The sequence below is a fragment of the Cygnus olor genome, chromosome 4 (assembly GCF_009769625.2).
Source record: "Cygnus olor isolate bCygOlo1 chromosome 4, bCygOlo1.pri.v2, whole genome shotgun sequence".
Classification (NCBI taxonomy): Eukaryota; Metazoa; Chordata; class Aves; order Anseriformes; family Anatidae; genus Cygnus; species Cygnus olor.
In genome coordinates, this window is record NC_049172.1 from 47622368 (window position 1) to 47642409 (window position 20042).

At 42.2% G+C, this 20042-nt stretch overlaps 1 protein-coding gene across 7 annotated transcripts in view; it reads left to right on the forward strand.

The window, feature by feature from the left end:
• The window catches only part of RASSF6 (Ras association domain family member 6), a 93758-nt gene that overhangs the window by 48328 nt on the left and 25388 nt on the right, over positions 1–20042 (forward strand). For 2 of the 7 annotated variants that reach the window (XM_040557054.1, XM_040557065.1), the window contains exons 1-3: positions 1360–1562; positions 12130–12228; positions 17626–17774. The gene's annotated coding sequence lies outside the window, so the exon portion shown is untranslated. Of the gene's footprint in view, positions 1–1161; positions 1761–12129; positions 12229–17625; positions 17775–20042 lie in introns of those variants that run through there. The other 5 variants (XM_040557064.1, XM_040557055.1, XM_040557061.1 and 2 more) reach the window with 5 other exon arrangements.

Sequence of the window (20042 nt, forward strand, 5' to 3'; positions counted from 1 at the left end):
TCAAGAGAACCTAGCATGTGGATCTCCTTGCAGCACAAGCAAGTGCTCCAGCAATAGATGCCTATCTAACACATCTAAACCCATCACTGTCACTTCTTGCTCTGCAAATAAAAATCATCTTCTTTGCTCTCTCTCTCCCTCTCCTGCAGTTTCTGCTAGCTGGCTTAGTTTCCCTTTTTGCTCATCTTGCTAGCTGTTCTGGATCCTAGTCCAATGCATTTATTACTCCACCCTTGCAGCTTGGCTTCAAAAATTCATTGGTGACAACGTCAAGCATTACTTCAGCAAAGTCCCTGAGCCTCAGTCAGAGCTTTTATTGTTGACTCAGAACTTTATTCACAGTTCTCAGTAGTCCAAAGGAATCCAAAATTGCAGTCCTTCCTTTCTGTGCCCTATGACCTATTCACAATACAATCAAAAGCCATTAAAGGGTCGGTTTTGATGGAAAATATCTGTCTTTGTATATTCCTGGGGTTTCCCCGTGTATGTAGTAACTGCATAGGAAATGAAGTCATCTCCAGAAAGGGAAGTAGTATTGAAAAAAAAAAAGTAAAAAATAAAAAAATGGATAGGATGCTGCCTGAAGAGTGATCAAGCTATTCATGCTACTCACAGCTAATTTTTCAAAACAAAAGTGATCGCCATGCTTTAGTTACATTACTAAAAAATAAACATTTCAGTAGCATTACTCAGGGGCTTTCCAGAATTTCAGTCAGTATCATCATATGTTGTCTTTCCTATTAAATAAATACCTTTTTTCATTAATTGCCTTAAGTAACTGAAAACCAATCATAATACACGAACCAAAGAGTTTTTCAAACAAATATTTTAATGAGTGTGACAAAGCCAAGACTTCCAGACTAAGCAGAAACAGTAGTTAAGAGTAAAGAAAGAGACCATAAAATATGTATGAGTACCACTTGCTCTTGTTCTCACACAAATTCACTCACTTCCTGGCCTCCCCTTTGAAAGTTTCTATCACCTGTGCTATTGGCAAAACTAGTATCTGTTTTCTAGGCAGCCCTGATCTACTTGAGGGAGGAGAATAAAATGATGGTAGTTTTCCTGAAGTTATTTTCAAGCCTACTGCCAGTTAAAATTGCAAAGCAAAGCAGAATCAACAACCTCATCCTAGCTGGGTATTGCAATTCTAACCATCTGCCTACTGGTGTAAATCAGGAATAAGTGAAAATCAACAGAGTCACGCTTCTGCATCAGATCAGATTACAAAAAGAGCAAGGTCCTGAGCTCAGATGCAGTGGGATGATGTGAAGCATGACAGCTACCAGGAGACAGAAGAGGGTGCGTTGGCCTCACATTCCTGTGTGAATCATCATGGCATTTTTTCTTTCCAAAGTTTCAGCTGCATGGAGGAAAAATCAGTTTGAACAAGAGAGACAGAGCTTACGTATATTCTTCCTGCCTGCACCAGAGCAAGGGGTGAAAACAGAGGAACGTGGAGAGGAAGGGGACTGCAGTCTGCATTTTATCCATGAGGGCCCATCCCCACTGCGTGGGAAGCTAGCTGGCTCTTCGTGGGACTGATCTTCATTAAGCAGACTGTATGTATACATCATGTGAAACCAAGACAGAGTTTTTAGCTCCTTAAACAAAGACCTTTAGCACTGGAGCTGAGAGAAAATGCTCCTGACCAAGAGCCAAACTGGAGGCTAAATTGGAACAAATGCATCCTACGGAAACTGCTCCTGGTGCAGCCCTGCTGGTAGGACACTGCAGAAACCTTAGCTGACTCCAGGCAGGTAACTTCTGAGGAATAGATTCTGCTGGTTTATGTACAGGTTCTGCTTAAATATTTGCCTTACTGGGTGCGTGGCATCCGTTTAGGCAGACTAACAATTTGTATTTGTTCTGCTCTATGGTATGTTGATTTTCAGTATTTGCTGTGGAAGAGGCTGGTTTCCCCTATTAATATTTAAAAATAAGGATTTGCACTGCAGTTGCACTTGGGTATTCCAATGGCTTCTGCAGTTGTTACAGACACTGGGCAGGAGTCAGGAAAGTCAGCAGAGATGGGAACAGACCCCGACTGCTGTCTCTTCCCACCCAGCCCTGCTCTTCAAGAAAAAAGAACAAAGGCATTTGCTTTTTTAGATTACTAAGACAGTGCTGGAAGGTTATGTTTTTCAGGGGAACCAAACTCATTTTTCTTGCCACTGGCTTTACTTCTTCTTTTCTTCATCTTATGTCATAATTTTATTCCTATAACAAATTGATTATTCTGACTTCTTGGCAACTCCTGCTGTAGAGATTATTTTAACTCCCATGGATCAACATTTTTACTGCCTATTGCCTCAAAATCAACAATGGGTGAGTAACAGTTGAGTATTCCTAATGGCAGACCAAAGATGTGAAACAAGATAGAAACAATACATTCAGCAGCAGGTTGAACGAATGCTTTAGTTATGACCTGTTTTACCTTCTCCCACTGCTCATAGACATGTAATAGCAGACCAGAACTTCTGCGAAGGCAGGAGTTTGTGAATTTGCACCTTGATTTTTGCACAAGTAGCTCCCTAGTTTTTTTAAAGCCCAGTGATAAGAAGACAGAATTTGTGGGTTTTAAGCCCTGTAGTTTGCCTGCTTTTGGAAAAGTAACTCCTTTTGCATGTAAAACATCTCAGATTTTGTGAAGCTGACATTAAAAAGACCATTGTTCAGCAGTATAAATATATGTCTAACCACCCTGGATTAGTTATGCTCTGAATCATATCTCCTCACATCCTATGATTCTTGTGCATTTGCAATTCACCCTGGTGCTCTGGGGAAAGTGGTGAAGCTATTCTTTAACTCATCGAAATAAAGTGACAATTGAAAGTAGTCATTTTGTAATCTGATCGAAACACCTCCAACGCAGATCACTTTTAACCCAAGGCAGATCCTGCCTCTGTATGACTGGTAAAGTATGACTGTGGGTCTGATGTTTTCCAGACCACCATCAACCAAGATCTGACTTAGCCTGTATGGTCACAGTTACAATTGCTAGTGGTTTTATGCCTTTTTCATTTACTAAATTGCATCCTGAGCTTCTGAAAGCCCTCTCCCTCTGCCATTCTCCCTCTGCCCTCTCTTTCACAGAATCACAGAATCGTCTAGGTTGGAAGAGACCTCCAAGATCCCCTAGTCCAACCTCTGACCCAACACCAACAAGCCCTCCACTAAACCATATCACTAAGCTCTACATCTAAACGTCTCTTAAAGACCTCCAGGGATGGTGACTCAACCACTTCCCTGGGCAGCCCATTCCAATACCTAACAACCCTTTCAGTAAAGAAGTTCTTCCTAATACACAACCTAAACCTCCCCTGGCACAACTTGAGGCCATTCCCCCTTGCCCTGTCACCAGGCACGTGGGAAAATAGACCAACCCCTACCTCGCTACAGCCTCCTTTAAGGTACCTGTAGAGAGCGATAAGGTTGCCCCTGAGCCTCCTCTTTTCCAGGCTGAACAATCCCAGCTCCCTCAGCCGCTCCTCGTGAGACTTGTTCTCCAGACCCCTCACCAGCTTCGTTGCCCTTCTCTGGACTCTCTCGAGCACCTCCATGTCCTTCTTGTAGTGAGGGGCCCAAAACTGAACACAGTACTCGAGGTGCAGCCTCACCAGAGCCGAGTACAAATTTCATACTGTTCTTCAGTGTTTGTCCTTCTGGTCTTGGATTCTTGGATGTGCAGCTGTGCACAGGAATCCACAGAGCAACAGTGCTTCGCCACTGAAGTAGCAGTCAAGTTCCAAGAACCTCCTTGCGATATGCAGAAATCAGGGCATCCTCTGGGTAGGAAAAGACCTACGACATCGTCAAGCCCAACCTTTAACTGCAACAGTGTAAGCAAACAGCCCTTCGCAAAAGATGGCTACAGCTGTTCTTGCTGACAGAATCCAGCTTCCAGTCATGGCTGTTAATGAACAAGTTCTTTGAATAAAAGTCTTCTTTGCCTATTTGTTTTAGGGAAAATATTTGTCACTGGAATTCAATGCAAGGTGTAAAAATTACTTTTACGTACCATTGTTTCTCTTACTTCTAGCCCAGACCTAATTTAGTGTCATATAAATTAACGTAACTAGAACACAAGAATCGACCCATTTGCAATTTATCTTAAACTGTGTGTTGACATGGACCATTAGTGGTGTGTTCCAGACCTGAACCAGGAAAAATGTCTGAATCTTAAATGTGGATCAAGGACATAAATATGCAGCCAGGGGTTTGATTTGGTCAGCACTTTCCTGGAGGTCTGCTAATACCTGTTCATTAAGTCCTACCTGTTGAGATATCCAGTCCCAGTACAGTTAACCAGGAAACAATTATGACTGTAAGGCATGCACTAGAAATAGTCACTGCTGAAGATTTTACCACCCACACAAAACCCTACACCTTCCCCATTCTTCTGAAGTGCAATAATCGCTGGAGAGTCTGGATCCTGTTAAGAGTCATTATAAATTTGATTCCAGCATCTCATTTATCATTTCGTTTCTCAAGCAGTATGCGTGACCGCTCACTGGCTGACAGTCTTTATAAGGTTCATCCTGCTAATCACATGAATTCTTCAGAAAACATTTCCCTGGATTCTGCAAAATCTCCGTGATTTCTGCAATTTTGGCAGACAAAACTTCCTTGGGTAGAATGATGATCTCAGGCAGGTTCTCACAGACTGTCAGAGAGTAAATGAGAAATTCAAGAGATCTTAGGGCCCCATCTTCCTGGCTAGCCTTCATGTTTGCATCTACTTTTTGGCTTTGGTGAGATTTTAAAGGTTCTCTCCCAGATACACGAGAACAATCTCATGTATTCTGGTTTTACTGTTCTGGTCAAGGCATTTGGCTGAGATCTGTTACACTGAAACCACTATAAATTTGCCAGTCTTTAAGGACTTCGGATACTTTGAGACAAATTTTTCTCCTTCATGCTTCGGCTTAGTGCGTCCTTCCATAAAATCTTTCTGATGATCCAAAAGTAGCTCTGACTTTGCCATTACCCAGGAGGTCTGATAGAGCCAACCTTATGGACTTCAAAGTATAGAAATGGAAAGGAATAAAAATAACCTGATTATTTTGATGGGGTAACAGAGGGATAGCATCATTTCCCAGACCTGTAAGGAACACCATTACAAATGATCCAGTCAAGTTTTGCCAGAACCTGACTCCATGACTCAGTTTCACCTGTAACAAGGGGTGATTCATTGCTGCTGGCAAAGCAGTTAAGTGACAACAGTTACTTCTCCAACGTATGACATTGGAAGCTGGAACCTTATGTGTGAAATCTTATGTTACAAGATCGGGATGTTACAGCACATCAACATGGCTGCTTTAACGCTTCTGCTACTTACTGCACGCAGGTGTTATTGATACTTGTGGGTTGACCACAAGTTTGGTACTGACCTCAGGTGGTGAGTGTTTGAAGAGTGGCAGCACCCTTCATGAGCACTGAAGGCCTAGCAAATTAATACAGATGACATAAAAAAAAAAAAAAATCAGGTTGTAGCATCTCAAAGAATGATTACCTCATACTGTATTCAACGCCCTTTGGCTGTCCGGCTGAAATAAGCTCATACTTATTACCATGGTGTTAATTTGGAGCCAGCTTTGGAGAAAGCTTTAATTTACACTTCTGGAGCTGCAAACATCCCATAACCACACTGCACCTCTCAGCTCTATTGCTGCAATTTCAAATGCTTTTCTCCGTGAAACGAGAGTCACTTTGGCAACTATCACAGATGATAAAATTGTCTAGTCAATGTACCAGGAGCAGCAAGGGGGGCTCAAATGCTTTGTCTCATTTCCTACAGTTAGTGCTTACAAGTAAAACTCTTTGTAATTAATGGTTTGCAAGCATTTCTTCTGCTCTTTAGTAAGGGAGATGTAAAAACTTAGTTGTATTTTTGACCAGGAATGGTTACTGAACTACAATTTCCTTCCAGCTAATGTTGCAAAATGAGCAGGATGTGCACTTGTTGACTTGAACGTCACTTTTCATGTAAGTTTTTGAAGTACACTATAGAAGTGTGTGAAAGGGGATAGCAACAGATTACACTTGCACTCATAGCCCTCGTTATTAAAATTAATTAATAAGGCTTAAACTTCAAGGTATAGAATTGGAAAGGAAGGAAAAAAATGACTTCAGGAGTACATATGTGCAGCCTCATCCAAATTTTTAGGCTTTTATGCCCAGTTTAAGATAGGGCTCAATTTATCATTGAGCGTTGAAGCACAGTGTACTGAAAGGTCCACTCAAAATGAAAAAGCTGATATATTTTGTTGCCCTGGCATAAATACTTCAGCCATGATAAATAAGAAGAAGTCCAAAGCTTTGTGCCACAGTAGTTCTTGTTTTTAAAATCCGTGTTTTGGGACACTGTTCAGTGTTTTTCTTTCTAAAGATCTTTTGAAATAAAAATTGTGTCATCCCTTAAAATCAACATAGTGCATTCTGAAAGGAATGCTTGTTATCCCATATCAGCCAGTACGTATCCTACTCTTTTCACAATCCATTCCGAAAGGAAATGCCAAACATTATTGCAATCATTCACCAAAAGAAATTCCAGATGAAAAGCATTTATCTGTTACAGAAAGAATAAGAGCAAATAAGTTTTTCATATTGATTTTTGAGTATGTGTTTGAGAATGTGATTTGATGCCAATACAAAGTGTGAACAGGGTGGCACAAGTTAAGACAACTAATGAGTTGCTTGCCTTCTGAAAACAATCAAAATTATACTTTATTGTTCAAGCAGAACATTAAGGCAAGTCATATCATACCATGATGAGTTCCTCCCACTCCTTTATTATCCTCTCCTTATTTCTTCTCTGAATCAAAGATATTTCCCAATAATCCACACCTACAATACTGTTTTATTATGTTTTGGACAGATTAATCCAGGAAGGAACAGTATTTCTCATTAACATGCAGTCAAATTCGGGTTTCCATGAAGGACTTCTGGAACTTATTTTGAGATCTGGAAATAGAAAGGGTTGAGATTTCCAAGGTGCTCATTATTATAGAGAGGTTTGTGTTTTGTTTTGTTTTGTTTTTTTTCTCTCCCTGCTGTAGTGCTGGTCATTTTATCTTTAGGGTGATTCCTATTTTTTGACGGAGTCCCATTTTATCTTGTGCCTCGATGACAGTGGCAGTGAAATAACCAAGAAGGCAGTCCAAGAGCTATGCTGCAGCACCATGAACAAGAGATCAGGGCTAAGAAAGGCATAGGAATGTCTTCTTTTGGCTTCCCCAAAGTTGTATGCCTCAAACTACATCTTAAGTGGTAGTAACGTGGCCTAGAAAATTACTTACTGTAATCCATGGTTTGACACATCAGGCATGCTGCACAGGCAGGCAGATAACATCTGAAGGATTAGCAACAATTGCTCTAAAGCCTTAAAGAACTAAGGTGCCATCAAGTAAGTGGTAAGACAGCAGAATTATAAGACATCATGACATTTTTATTGCAGCAGGAAAGCTATTTTTATTAAGCCGTATACATTAACATGTAGATCACCTCATTTCTTGGCAAGTTCAGTCATGTTAGCTTTTCCTGCTAGCAGCCATGGGCGTAAATTAAGCAAGTGTTGGGCATCTCTACAACTATGCTCAATCCCTTAACCCTGACAGAAACCAATGAGGACATCAGGCACGCAGCACTGCTCAGGAAGCAGTCAGATCATACTGTTATTACTTCTCGTTTACAAAGACTATCACAACTATCTCATTACAGCCGGAGCACTGGGCCGCATGTGGCTTCTGTAGGAGAAAAAGAAAACAAGCGGGCTGGAGGCAGAAGAGCAGTTGCGTAAGGCAAGCAACAGGTGCCTCACATCTTTCAGATCGTGAATATGTCTCCCAGTGATGTTTATCTGCAAAAGGCAGAGCAGCAAAATTGCATTTTGGCAGTTTTGCTGGGTCCTGTCCTCAGGCAGATGTGCCAGCCATGGCTTGTTTCAAAGTGAATCATTCCTTGTGGGGACATCCACCGGCCATTGTCATGTCATTTTACTTCGAGAGAGGAACTTTGTAATGACTTCCAGCAAGACAATAAACCCATACCACATCCTGTTGCAATCTTTGTGTTACATGGTGTCATCCTGGCCATCCTGTGTAAGAAGTCACTTCTGCACTAATGGCACGCAAACAAGGACGCCATCATTTTGAAACAGCGGTGGTGGTCCCTCCTCAAGGACAGCAGGGCAGCTTCCTGCCTAGGAGCTGTAATCAGTATTTTAACATTTCTGTTCGTTGAGAGTGCTTTTCTTCTGAGAACACAGCATTTTGCCACCTTTCTACCTAAGGTCCCGGTGTAGTTCATTAGCAAGTTCAGAATAATTTTCTGGCCCTGTAAGAGGCTGCATTAGATCCTCTCTTTCAGCATAAACCCACAAGTCAGGAACAGCAGAGAGGGGACATATACACGGTTTCTGACAGCACTTGTGCTCTTACCAGATGCCATCTGAGAGCGTTTAGTGCAGGGCTTACCGCAGGTTGCAAAACTCTAGCACCTGACCGCAAGCATCCCATTTTCCTAGCTCTTGAGGAGTATCAAGAACAGCATCCCCTTACCAACAGCAGGGCTTTTGCACACTGCCACAGCAGGGATGAATAATGCTGGCAGTGACTCAGCGTGCTCTGCACGCTGCCCGCTTGCAGAGCCACAGCTCTTCCAAGTCCACGGAGCCTTTCCACACCCTTCAGCACTCTTGCACAATCAGCTGCTAATGGCCATGGTCCTAAGCATCAACGAAGAAGCCAGAACCACAACACCAAGACCAGAACCTGAAGCTCCCGTTCCAGCGTCGGTGTTTGACTGGAGAAATTGTCTGAAATTCCCTCCGAAGACCCAAAATGGCTTTGTGAAAAGAGAACATGGGCATGTGTATTTTCTGTCTAGTCCATATCTGGTATGGGTTAACATTCTACATGCAAGGTAACCCTTTGATATTTGAAGTCATACACTTGAATCTGCATATGGATACTTAGACAAATGACCTAATTTTCACATCTGCTCTGCGTTTATAATTGCTGCTCAAGTTACTGGATATCTGTAACAGTAGTAATCAAGACAATTTAAGTACCTTGCTTAAGGAGTGCCCATGTAAGAACATGGGCCTATTAAAAATTTTCAGGTTAAGGCAAGTCCCTCATGAAATAAAAATGTTAAGAGCCACCCAGGACAAAATGAGCACTTCAATTACATTTATTGCATTTACATGATGTGAAACATTGATCAAGTCAGAGGAAAGACAATCGTGCTTAAAGCGCTAACCTGGAACTCAGGAGATTTCAGTCCACCTCTTGGCTTCACTGGAGAGTTTTGAGACTGGGATTATCGGTCAGGGTAGGATCTGCAAAGATGCAACTGTCATCCTCTAAGGTGATTCCAGAGCAAATTAATTATATTTGAAGATTTAGGCTTTATTTCTTTGTGCCTGACTTCCCCACTGTAAGATTACCTAGCTGCATAGCTAGAAGCTGCCTGTCTCCCAGGACATGAATTTGAGTTACCACAGTTCTTTTCCAGAGGTTCAGAAAAAGAAACACTCTAAGGCTTACAGCATGAAGAAATGTTAGTTTAAAGGCCATGAGAATTCAACGATTAATGTTTTTATTTTAGCGAAATGTGTGCACCTTTAAAAATGGGAAGAGGGGATTGCTGTAGGTTACATGATTAAATGAATGATTAACAAAGTTCTTAGACATAACAGGTACAGACTTCAGACAAGGCAAGTAAATCTAGGTTTTCTTTTTGCAGGCATAGGATTTGTGAGTTATCAAGTAGAATTTAAGACTTCTGGAAGACCTTTGAAAAACACCACCCTCATTCTATCTGTTGTGCTTAAAAATAGGCAGCTTAACAGTATGAGCTTAACTTTAACACTTTAGGCACTTGAACATTTTCAAATTGAAGCTGAATATGGGATTTAGTAATGTAAAAGCTTGCTTTCTTGCTTTCTACAATCTATCTACCTTACAATCCTCTAGGAAGGATTCCAGCAATACCTTTCACCCTCACTGCATTTAATAAACTAACACAAAAAAATAATATTTATGTTGGATTATGGTTTTGCTCCACACCTTAGAGCAAGAAAATTTAGCTACAGCTGACACCCTGTTCTTCATTGCAACCTGTTTTGTCTTCACAGTAATGGCAGTGATAGACACTAGATGGAAGCTGAATTTCCTTCTAGAAACTGAATCAGGTCAAATGTAGGATTTCGATGACTTATTTCTCTTTTGCATTACTTGACCTGATCCATGATTGGAGATTACAAGGGTCTTATTCATCCCACTGAAGTCACTGGGATGGTTTCCCTACTGCAGTATTCACTTGTGAAATCTAAGATTTTTTTCCTTTGTCTCACATGCCTTAACAATATCATTTAAGTTAAAAATACGAAAAGGATTTTGGGCCGGTATGTGACTTGGTGCACATTTCAAATGCATAGTCATTAAAGATATTTATGACTACCCTGTAGCCTTGCATAAGTCCTACCACCACTGCCATTTCTACAGCATCAAATTCCTTTTAAATACATGTGACTCAGCGGTCCTTTTGAAGTTTTTATTGTTCTCTCTCAGAGCGTGTAAGATAAGCAAACATAACAGGGGTCCAGCTGTGAAAGGAGCATTATATTCCACTGTAATCTTTTACTTCAAAAAGCCTGAGATCATGCTCTACAGAAGTAGACATCATTAAAGAAATGTTTTAGGATGGTATTGACTGAAGGAAATTATTAGTAACACTGGAAATAAACAGAATCCACTTGAGTGTTTCTTTATATAAACATGGATTGCAAAGTAAAGAGTCTTCCCGGTTATTATTTGAATTCCAATATATAAATATCTTCTTTTTCCAGTTAATATCTATCTTGAAACTGCAACCAGACACTAGCATCAGGAATCAGGGCTTAAATGTAGTAAAGCAAGTCAACAACACATTGATATAAGGCCCCGAGAGCCAGCTGCTCCCCAGGGAACATGGAGCCAAGTACAAGAACCCAGCAGGCAGGGCAGGAGCCTCACTGCCCAGACCCCATCCCACCATAACTGAACAAGGTGAGCCAGGCAGGCCCAGAGATCACAGCCAGGTTCAACCCAGAGTCGAGATCATGGCAATAAACTAAGTCCAAGGTCAAAGGGGAAAGTCAGTTCACAGCACAGGGGAGCAGAACAACACAGTCCTTGACCATACAGGTCCACAGATGATGCTGAACAAGACACCTACCAGGAAAAAGCTAAAGCACCAAAGCCAGAGCTTAAATGAGCTTCAGGGCCCCTGGGCATGGGGGTGTGTATGGAGGAGGCTGCAGATGGGGCCAGTCAAGGCTATTAAGGCCAATTAAAATCATAGAATCATTAAGGTTTGGAATAGACCTCCAAGATCACTGGCACCCTCAGAGCCCCCGAGAGCAGGCAATCCGTGGTGCAATGAGATCACTAATGCTAGAAAAGCTGTTTTGGCCTGCTAGTCATTGTTAGAGGGGTTTCATGAGGTTCTTGAAGGACTCAGCTGGAAATACTGAAGGAGCAAATCTTCTGAAGGAACAAAAAAATAATCAACAGCATTTCTTCCTTCAAGTTTCAGCTTTAGAAGGGACCTCTGTGCTTTTCCTGAAGGCTTGCTTTCTTCCCCGGTCTAATAAACAGAAATAAAATTCAAACTAAATCATTTCTGAAAAGCAAGGGAAAACTACAGAGGTTTTTCTTCCAGTTCTGGCACACCAGTAAAGACCTCTCAGAATCTCTTTGCCTCCCATCTTCAAACAGCAGGCAAGCTGTAGATATATTGCTTTATTTGAATTGTATCCAGTACACACCTCTCAGTGTAAACAGTCCTTTACTCTGTGAGGATACCTGCCCAGTGCCAGATGTTGAAGGGATTTTTAATCACAAGTGCTTTCTATGGGCTTGATCTTGTGTCCTTTGTCAGCTTGTCAGCAGTGGCAAAACTTCCTAGAGCTGTTTCATGGTCTAGTTGTTGGCTGCGGATGCCTTTGGTTTTGCTGAAAGCTCAAAAGTGCCACTAGTCATGAGGTTTTAGACTGAATTTATTCACATTGCCCAATGAGAGGTGTTACCTAGAGGCAGCTTGTTAGCACTAATAACCATTGCTCACTTCTTTTTTTTCTAGGTCAATGGCTTCTACTGTTGTAGCAGAAAAGAAAAAATGCTGAAGCATGTGCCCCGAGACATGATGCAGAAAGAGATGAAGCATTTTTCCCCACATTTGGTAAGATATTTATTTTTGAGCAAGACACAACAGTACATTAGCAAGACATTTTGATAACACCAAAAGTGTCGTCAATTAAATGAATGTGAAAAATGAAAAATGTAGAATGCCTGAAATATGATCCCACTTCCCCTGGAGATTTTCAATTGTATGTTTAAAAGCTTTGCAACCTATTTTAAGGGTCTGTCCCAATACAAGGACTAAATTGGTTTCTTTAGGATTGCTTTGAACCAAAGTAGAGAATGATCCGATGTCCATGTGATTTTCACAACGTGACAAAGAGGTGCTCACATTCTATTTTATGAGAAATATCATCATTTATGATACAATATTGAAAGCAATAAGCAGCGACAAGTTACTGCACGCATAGACAAACCACCCAGGAAATAGCAAGCTGTTGAGAGTTCTCTTTTCCACACAGGTGCTCCATTGTATTGTAAAGCCTGTTCTGGAGTTCGTGCATGCAGTGTTTTTGCTGTGTCAGTTTCAGGCACATCCACCTGGTCCTGGAAGTTCAGATTATCCTTACGGGTCATAACCAGTAAGAAGCTTACGTTTACTAGAGAGACACGTCACACATCAGCCTCAGTGACTAGCGTATAATTGGGAAGATCTCACCACATCTAAACCTCTAGCAGGTGATCCCATGCTGGCAAGCCTCCTAAGGACTGCAGCACACCACTATCTCAATCATTTTGTGCTCATAGATCCAGCAGGCAAGAGCTCAGTGCTACATACAGTACTGGGACCTATCTTGTTTAATATCTTTATTGATGACCTAGATGAGGGGATTGAGTGTACCCTCAGTAACTTTGTAGATGACACCAAGTTGGGAGGTAGTGTCGATCTGCCTGAGGGTAGGGTGGCCCTTCAGAGGGATCTGGATAGGCTGGACTGCTGGGCTGAGGTTTAACAAGGCCAAGTGCCAGGTCTTGCACTTTGGCCACAATAACCCCATGCAGCGCTATAGGCTTGGGGCAGAGCAGCTAGAAGACTGTGAAGAGGAAAGGGACCTGGGAATGTTGACCAATGCTCGGCTGAACATGATCTGGCAGTGTGCTCAGGTGGCCAACAAGGCCAATTGCATCCTGGCCTGTATCAGGAATAGTGTAGCCAGCAGGAACAGGGAGGTGATCGTCCCCCTGTACTTGGCTCTGGTGAGGCCACACCTCGAGTACTGCGTTCAGTCTTGGGCCCCTCACTACATGAAGGACATCGAGACCCTGGAGTGTGCCCAGAGTAGGGCAACAAAACTGGTAAGGGGTCTGGAGCACAAGTCTTATGAGGAGCGGCTGAGGGAGCTGGGATTGTTTAGTCTGGAGAAGAGGAAGCTCAGGAGAGACCTCATTGCACTCTACAACTTCCTGAAGGGAGGTTGTGATGAGGAAGGAGTTGGCCTCTTCTCTCAGATAACTAATGATAGGACTCAAGGAAATGGCCACAAGTTGTGCCTAGGGAGGTTTAGATTAGATATCAGGAAAAACTCTCTCTCTCGAAGAGTGGTCAGGCACTGGAAGAGCCTGCCCAGGGAGGTGGTGGAGTCACCGTCCCTCACTGTGTTCAAGAAGCGCCTGGACAAGGTGCTACAAGATATGATTTAGTAGCTTTGTGGGTAGTATTGGTGATACGAGGACGGTTGGACTAGATGATCCTGTAGGTCCTCTCCAACCTTGTGTTTCTATACGACTGCAGCATCTGATGGGAGGATGTTTAGCCTCTTAGCAGTCAAGCCACTCGTTCATCTGAAAGCTCAAAGAAAGGATATTTACCTATTCACAACAATGGCAGAAGCAGCTTTGTGCATTTCTGACAGAAAAGCCTACAATGAACATTATTTCTTCGGGCCTCAACATTTTTACTCCAGATTATTTGCTTTAGTAGTACTTGGCCTTACTAGGAATATTTTGATTTCTCTTTGCAAGTGCTTCATAGACTGTAGTATCATTTAGCTTTGTACATGACCATTTATTTATTTTTGTCACTGGAACCACGGTAGAGCTTGTAACTGAAGGTGAACATCTCATGGCCTTACTCTGCTATTATTTCTTGCCCATGAAGATCTCCTGATGTCCTTGACTACGGCCTCCTATCCGCATCAGCTCCCCCAGCCTCAAACTCAACACAGGTACCCCTTTGGTAGGGAAGTGTTAAGTATAGGTCTTCAGGTGCAGCCAGCTGGCTACTGGAGTGCTGGGGAGAGCTTATGACCCATGTATCCAAGTCTCCTCTCCTGCCCTCTTCTCTGGCCCAGTCACCCCAATAAAATACAGCACAATAAGTGTAATTATAGGACTTCTTAAAGCAACCTCATTAGGAAGTCAAATTTTAGGAACCTCATTAGGTTCAAATTTTAGGACCTCATTAGGAAGTCAAATTTTAGGAACCTCATTAGGTTCAAATTTTAGGACCTCATTAGGAAGTCAAATTTTTCCCCCACAGATATTTTAGCCGGGAACACCCTGCTCCCAGAAACCCACTCAAAGTTTTGCCTCCCACCGTTTCTTTGGTCGAATAAAAGCAAGGTAAGCAATTCCCAGCTCTGTCGTAGTGACTGCAGACCCTTACACCGCAGGAGAAACGCGGGTAGCCCTTTCCGTGGTTCCTTTACCCTCCCTGTGGGTCCAGGCAGGCCCACAGTTCCACCTTGAGGCGAAGTCAGACACAGCAGCCTCTTGTCAGTGACATTCAGAGCTTGACCTTAACGGTAAGAAGCAGTCCAACACCAAGTCCAAAATCTTAGTCTAGCCATGCACTTTTCTAGCATGTTGAGTTCATTCTACCTGACCATTATTTGTGTGCAAGATTTTGCTCTTGCCCCGAAAGCTATGGCTGTTGTGACTGTAGTTGTGCCCCACCATTATCCCCAGCTGTCATCACATTACTGTTATTAGATCTGATCCTATATCCTCAAAAGGCCACTGATGGGAGACTTAATTGATACATGCTGTAAAGTACTTACAGCATGTAACTTAGCTTCTTGAACTGGAAGTTTTTGTTTTCCTTATTCAAAGAGCACATGCCCCCAAGTAGAGCTGTGGGACTCAGACCAGCTCTTTGGTAAGAAAAGAGACTACTGCATCCTGCCTTCTGTTTCTAATATTTTATTCTTCTACATCAGCCCTTTCTCCTCTCCTTTACTGAGGAACATGTGGTGGACACTGATTTCCTCCAGGAAAATATCAGAAAAAGTACCCATATCACCTGGGTCCTCTGCCTGCCCACCCACCAATTCATGCTGACACCCGAGGAGGTCCCAATCCACAGCTTTCCCAGACAAAAGCTTTGTTAACCCTTTGCCCATGTTATAGGTTTAGCCCCCAATTCACTGACTCATCTTCATTCTTTTCTACTAATTTGCCTCATCCAGGCAAATGACTTAATGGTCTGTAATTTCCCAGACTCACAGAAGACTTAGCTTTCAAAATGGGCTTCCAGCTGCCATTTTCAAGTGTGGTACCAAGACAGGTTTAAGTGAGGGGTTTGGCATCTGGGGTTGTATCTACACATTTCATATACCAAACTCCATATTCCTTTCATCTTTTCTGTATTTGATGTTTCTTTAAATTTTGAAAGCTACTTTTAGAAAGGTCTAATAGCCTCATTAGCAGTTTAATTACACAGGCTTTTAAAACATCTTCCCAACACAAACAACTTGTTTTTCCCTGAACTACAAAGAGCCACTAGAGCATTCTCAGCAGTGCCTTTTACTCTGATACACAGATGCTGACAGGCCTGACATCCCCTCAACCAGCAGGAGAACAATTTTATTCCAGCTTTGCCAAGTGAAATACAAGCTTCTGTCAAGAGTAACTCCATCAGCCAAGTAGCATCCTTGGGGCCACACCACCTCGTGGTGTTTTTACTCCACTGCATCTTTATTAACCAAGGGTTACAGGGCAGGTATTACTCAAAAGCTCATAGGTGTTTACCTGTGTTATTTTGTTGACAGAAATTAGATAAGACGGTTAGTATTAGTACTTATATTGGAATGGCATTTCTGTTTCTTTAGAGACCAGCACAAAGGCTCAAATGTATAATCAGGAGCTTTCATCATCTAAAGAGTGAATAAAATGAAGAAATAAGAAACAAGCCCAATGTAGGAAAGTAGTTAACATATCACGTTATTTTTGTTAACATATAGCACTTAGATTAATCTTTTGAATTCAATACCATTTTCTGAGTTAATATATCAAAGAAGGCTTGCAGTAAGATATTTTTCTCAAAATGGACTTGAATGAAAATAGAAAAAAATCAGAAAGCAGCAGGGTAAACAACCTAAGTGAGAACTGACAAAGTTTGAATTTCACGAAAACCTCTGACAAAAAAGTCTTTTTTTCATCTGGCTGCTACATTACACTTGTATTCATTTTACAAAAGAAATTTTAAGTTCAAACATTTTAATTCCAAAGATATGTTTGCATGGATACTACATTCAGACCAAAAAATAAAAAATCCCTTCTGAACATGCTTTTACAGCAAATGATCAAAATTACTATTATACTGTAATGCAGAGCCCCATCAGTTTATATAAGTGTTGCAGGTATGTGCACAATGACCACAGATTTAAGCTCCAGGGTACAAAGAACTTGAAATTCCTTGATTTGAGTGTCTTAGCTCAACCATTTTAAGTTACATTTGATGCTATGCTTGTGTTTTGTGATAAGAAGGCAAAAAGCACAGGTAAAGTGAAGTCCTTTAAATGAATACACTATAGATGTTATGTCCAGCATTGCAGTCCCAGTCACTCTGGAAGATGGAGCAGAGCAAGAGCAATGAGTCATGCAAATCCCAGGTGCACATTTTGTTGTAGAAACCACAAGAGGCCAGTGCAAGCTCACCCTATGGGGCTGCAGGTTGCCTGCAGCAAAAGCCCAGCTAACAGTAGCAGACACTCTGCCCCACTGCTTCCCTGACACTGATTTGGGCTCACAACACCTCTTGGTCACCCCAGCTGCAAAGCAAGTCCCCTTGTACCTTAGCATAACAAGCCAGGCAGAACCACAGATTGTAGCCATGTTGAACCACACATCCAGTTACCAGGCAAGATTACAGTGATGATGCAGGTCTGAAAAATCCACACAGATCAAAATCAGGTCACATAGCAATTGCCCACTTAAGTCTACAACAACATCAAAGGAAATCAGTCGACATATCACTATCAATAGGATCCACAACTAAATACAAACATTACTACCACCAAGACAGAGACAAACCCTCCTATAACACAGCTCAGCAAAAAGAACAAAGGCCCCTCAATTTGATCTTAAATAGGGTCTTGGACCAATGGTCAGGGATCAGGGGTGGGGAGATCCCAGGTAAGGCAGATCAGGGTCATTAAGGCCAATTGTTGCTGTTAGAGCCCTAATACTGAACGAGATCATGCTTTTCATTTTGCAGCATGGAGTTATGCATGTGTTTGCTGTGCAGAGTCCATTATGCTGGCAAAAAGTATATTCTGAACCAGGCAGGGCCTTGCCCGTTGCTGTGGAGTAGACAAAGCAGAAGGATCCAGCCCCAGAAGAATATCACCACTAATGGCATTTCAGGTAACAAAGGCAGCTGTCTGTGAACAGCAGAGCGCCGTCCCTTTTCAAAAATACTGTTGTTATTTAAGTGCAAATTGATGATGTCCTATGCCAAGACAGTCATACCGGGCTGAATGTCCAGGTGACTATTGTAGAAAGGACCAGTGGTCTGGGAGTCCTCAGTTTCAGGGTATTTTAGTAGATATTCCTTTATTTCTCACAAAGGTCTCTGAAATTCTGACATTTATTGCTGTAAAGCGAAAGCATAAAAACTTAGTGCCAGCTCCTACCGCACTGCCAGACTGACTGCAACAGAAGAACACAGGGACCCAAGAGGATCTGTGCAGCTACAGGGTGCTCTGGAAGCATTCTGCTTCCCATTTACATGCCTCCGGTAATGCTGGACATTTACCGCTCAGATGCGGTTCCCGTTTCTTCAATATCTTTTGCATAAAATTTCACGCCTGAAATTGCTTCAATTCCTGCACCTGTTTGAACCTGTGCTTTCTGCACAAAGCAGGGGGAGTATACCATGCAACTTACAGTCCTAAAGACACTCCCGTTTCTCTATAGCTTTTTGATTTTTCTCTCTAGCTGTTTGAACTTTCTCTAGTAAGGCACTGCCTGTGTCCCCCACCAGCCCATGGTTTCCTGAGGTGAGAACTGCCTCCTGCAAGCGTGGTACATTTTCCTGGTGTGGAGTGCACAGTGGAAGCTGGGACAGCACAGTCCCAGAGTCTGAATTTGCATTTCCAGTGGGCAGCTTGTTCAGATTTTTCACTTGCAGGGACATGTGTATGGGCTGGAAGCAAGGGATCGCCCTCAGGGCTGCGTGACAGTTCCAGATGGATCAAATTCCAGACTGGAAGACACACCCTCTGAACAACTGCATAGGGAAGAATCTTTCCAGAATTTCAGCATTTCCTGAACAGCTATTGATTTGTTTATGTTGCTTTACACAGGAGCATAGTTCATAGTCCAAATCAGACAGTAATTTTACATGCTGCTGTATTCCATCTGCCTCCGTTGTCATCTGGCTTTATTGTTCCAAAGCACCTCTCAACCAGGAAGATATTCACATGTTCTCAACAATGAGATCAAATTTTAGCCTTGTTAATTCCTGTGAAACTCTAGCATGGGTTGTAAACATATTAGCCATGCACCGAGAGAAGATCTAGCACTTCAGAGATAGAAACACTATTGTGTCATCCAACACCACCGAAATGCCACTGCCTCTGCTGTAGAGCTGCACTGCCATAGCACACAGCACTCACTGTGCTCCAGGACCCTACTTAGAAGAGTTTGGGCCCTGGATAGCTGAACGAGAAGAAAAATGTGATCCATAACGTCAAACACTTGGAAGAATAAGAAATGACACAGTAAGTATGTAAATGTATTTATTCTTTGCAAAGGATGCTAGAATGGTTATTTGGTATTGTAATCAAAAAGCAGAATTGTGCAAGGACAGAAGGACAGAAGGGATTCCTAACAAGCAGTTATGGTGTCTACGAGGTGATTTTCTGCAAGAAGAGTGAGTAAAGGTGAGGAATGTCTTAGTGTCAGAGGGAAGATTTTCTTAAAGAGAACTGAAAAGTCACAGAGGTCTCTTCAGGCCACCAGACATGAGCCAGAACTTCACGGAGTCAGCCCCATCTGTTTTGCTTTGCACTCTGCCCTTCACAGTGCTCTCTGTGCTCATGTGAGATTTTAAAGAGTGAAATAATAAATAAAGGTGACAGATGCTTATAGTTCATCTGTTTTACTGTCTGTTTAGATATCTAATGCGGTACAACAGGTAAAAAGTTGGTTCTTTCTCCAAACGCTTTTTATGGTGTACTTCAGGGATTATGAAGTCAATAGTCAGTACGAAAATGAAAGCTTTTAAGTCTCACATTTCACGTGGTACCTTCCCAGCAGCTTGGTGTATCATTCAAGTTACTCGTGCTTAGCGGCACACAACGAAGAACTGTGCACTGTGCAGAGACCCCAGGACGCAATGTGAAGAATGTCTGTGCTGCACAGCAGCACTGAGCAAGGGAGCGTGGGCTGCTCAGACACAGAGGCGGGCTGCAATTGCTGTGCATTCCCTCCATGTGAGAGAGCTACTTGCCATGCTATTCCTTTTCAACCTGGACACTTTCATTGCACAAGGTGTTATTATGTATATTAGGCTATATGAAACTTCTTTCAGTGCGCTTTGCTGCAACAGCAAACTCTGTCCTCATCTGTACAGGAGGAGCTGTGGTGTGTAATGGCTCTTTAAGAAAATCTGACTTGTTTTTAGAACAG